This window comes from Quercus lobata, chromosome 1 (genome assembly GCF_001633185.2).
Source record: "Quercus lobata isolate SW786 chromosome 1, ValleyOak3.0 Primary Assembly, whole genome shotgun sequence".
Classification (NCBI taxonomy): Eukaryota; Viridiplantae; Streptophyta; class Magnoliopsida; order Fagales; family Fagaceae; genus Quercus; species Quercus lobata.
The window spans coordinates 10,731,547-10,734,889 of record NC_044904.1 but is presented as its reverse complement, the minus strand read 5'-3'; the positions used below and the strand labels follow the sequence as shown (position 1 = coordinate 10,734,889).

General features: G+C 38.3%; 1 long non-coding RNA gene across 1 annotated transcript; it reads right to left on the bottom strand.

The window, feature by feature from the left end:
• Positions 1 to 308: 308 nt before the first annotated feature.
• LOC115977331 lies at positions 309 to 2,786 on the bottom strand. Its single transcript, XR_004088534.1, has 3 exons — positions 2,271 to 2,786; positions 736 to 912; positions 309 to 663 (listed from the first exon to the last, which is right to left on the bottom strand). It is a non-coding gene; the product is annotated as an uncharacterized LOC115977331 (long non-coding RNA).
• Positions 2,787 to 3,343: the final 557 nt, after the last annotated feature.

Sequence of the window (3,343 nt, the reverse complement as noted above, 5' to 3'; positions counted from 1 at the left end):
GAATCATTAGAATTACTATTGCTTTCGGCTGAAAAGATATTCACCTGAAGGTAAAAGCATTTTCACCTCCCGTGATTCCTGCAGGCTCCTGATCTGATCCGAAGCTCCCTCCAGCTATAAAAGGGACTCTCCTCCTCAGTCTTCAGCAGGCTCAGTTTTCACAACTACCTCAGAGCTTTTTACTTTGTACTCAGAACTACAATTGTAATCAGAATGGCTCTCTTCTCCCCTCTTTCCTTAGTTTACACCTGTAATAGCACTGCACGTGTAACCTATTCATGCTTCCGCCCCAGTGCCTTCATAGACGACATCACATCACCAGACAATTTCGACATTAGAGGATTTAGGTCGTCCACTGAAAGCGCCTCATGTGCCTTCAACACAGCGACGTCAGCATCATCCCAAAAGGTTGGGGGAAAAGGCTTGCAAACGGATTTTCCTCTGGCACCCTCCTCTGAAGAGACCATCACCTCCAGAAACGATGTGGGAGAGGGAGGATGCTTGGAAGGAGAGTGAGCAGAAGAAGGAATCACCATGGGCACTTCAAAGGGAGTGTTGCCCACTTTCTAACGCTTCCTAGACAGAAGGCCACCAACAATGCCACTCTTGGCCTTCTTCTCTTAGGCCTCGACCAGTTTTTGTCTGCTAAACCTGGTTGTCATTCTTGGAGAAGAGAATGAGAGATATAGATTAAAAAAGAAAAAAAAAAAAAAAAAAGACGAAGAACACACTTACTTTTTTTCACAACCTCTAAATTCTTCTGAACCTTGCTTAAGGGCTCTGGGCCCAAAAAATGGAGGAACAACAATTAAGGAGAGATAAGGTCGTCGAAATCTCTAACAGTCCCGAGATATTCTCTGACCTTCTCAACACGATCGTGATATTTCTTCTTCAGACAAGGGAGTTAAGGAACTGCAAAAAGCAAGTATATCATATATCATCGTCACTTACAAAGAATAGATAAAGAACATAAAGAACAATCAAGAAGGACGCACCAGACATTAGAGTTCCCCAACTATGAAAAAACTTGAAGGCTTCGTCCAGGCTCTCACCAAGGACGAACTCCAAACCACTACCCGAAATAAAGAAGAAGTTTGGTTTCCAATTGCAGAGGGACGATAGAGAGTCAAGTATTAACCTAGAGGCCCTATCTCATGGCTTAAATTCCCAATAGCTAGGGTCTTTGGACTTTCTCAAACGATAAAAATGGAGAAATTCGTCTTTTTTGCTATGTGTAAATGCACTTTTAGTCCCTACATTTTAATTTTACCACTTTTAGTCCCTAAATCAATTAACGCATTCCATTTTGGTTCTTTCCGTTAACCCACCAACGAAAATTGCTTAGGTAGCAAACTGATGCTAATGTGGCCAATTAAAAAATAAAAAAAAAATTTAATTAGCATTAAAAAAATGCCATGTCAGCTTCTAAATATAAAAAAATTTATTAATCAATTTTAACAAAATTAAAAATGAAAAAACAAAATTAAAAACAATAAAATACATCAATTCAGATCTAATTCATTTTGAAGAAGAACACACAAGAACACAATCACATATTTAAACATCAACACAAGAACATAAAGCACAAACCCAGAACCAAACACAAAAAACACAAACTCAAATTTAAACATTAGCACATGATCACAAACACAAAGAACACAATAATATACATAAATCTCCCAGCCAACCTATAGCAAATAAACCTAAATACTCCAATAGAACCCAAATCTAAAAACTCCAAAAACTCAATAAAACACAATAACAAACACAAATCAGGAAGATATTTGGGCACTTTCATCACTAAACTATTGTGGGCAGTTTTGCTTTGACCGGTGTTGATCAAGAGCACCTAAGGTCGATTTTCCAGCATATACAGTGGCCGTTTTTGTCAAAATTTTTGTCAGTGCTCCGATCTTCGATAGGAAAAAGAGAAAACTAGATGCAAAAATTGGAACAAACGAAGATCTTAGCATTATGAACCAAATTGAAGCCAACACAAACCAAATCTAGGTTCAAAATCGTTAGATCTGAGTTCGAATTGAAGCCAACTCGAAGCAGATCTAGGCAGATCTAGGTTCAAAGGCTTTAGATCTGGGTTCAACTTGTAACCCGAAACCCTCTCCCTTTTCTCTGTTTCTTTCCTCTGATAGCATCTCTCTGTCTTACATACACACATACATTCTGTGATTCTCTACTTCACACACACATACTTACATGTTTTACAAAGCCTCACAACACTGAGCACACAAACACATAAACCAAGCTCTTACCCTCAGTTATGCACACACTTGTTCACGCGTCACCGTGTGTAGGTCCACGTGCCACCATTGTCTCGGTTCTTGGCAGATCTGTGAGACCTTTCACCTTTACATCCACCTTTTGTGGTTCACGCGCTGTTCAAGGCACTTTTAGCTTGTTGATCGGAGAGTGGTTTTTGTGGTTTGAGAGTAGAGAGACTCGGTGAGACATGGCTCGAGTTTAGAAGAGAGCTAGGCTTTGGTCACAGTTTCAGAGTGTGATGACAGGTAGAGAGATTGAGAAGCTACTTTCGTGGTGGCTTTAGATCTGGGTTCAATCGATAAGGTGGTGGGTTTTCTATTGAGTTTTTTGGAGTTTTTAGATTTGGGTTCTATTGGAGTATTTGGTTTATTTGCTATGGGTTGGCTGGGAGATTTATGTATGTTATTGTGTTCTTTGTGTTTGTGATCATGTGTTAATGTTTAAATTTGAGTTTGTGTTTTTTTTGTTTGGTTCTGGGTTTGTGCTTTATGTTCTTGTGTTGATGTTTAAATATGTGATTGTGTTCTTGTTCAAAATGAATTAGATTTGAATTGATGAATTTTATTGTTTTTAATTTTGTTTTTCCATTTTTAATTTCGTTAAAATTTTAATAATTTTTTTTATTTAAAAGCTGACATGGCATTTTTTTAATGCTAATTAAAATTTTTTATTATTTTTTAATTGGTCACATTAGCATCAGTTTGCCACCTAAGCAATTTCCGTTGGTGGGCTAACAGAAAGAACCAAAATGGAACACGTTAATTGATTTAAGGACTAAAAGTGGTAAAATTAAAATGTAGGGATTAAAATGGGAAAAAAGCTAAAATGTAGGGACTAAAAGTGCATTTATGCCTTTTTGCTAACATTCCTATCATTGGCAGACATCCACACCACCATACAACAAATGACGATCCACCAAGAATTAGGTACTAATTGTGTCGGGGCAAGGTGCAGATACGCGAAAAGTTCCCTAACAAAGGGATGGACGGGAAGACGAAGACCACTAGCGAAATCCGCTTCGTAGAAACAGACCTCATCGGCAAATGAATGACAAGCCCTATCC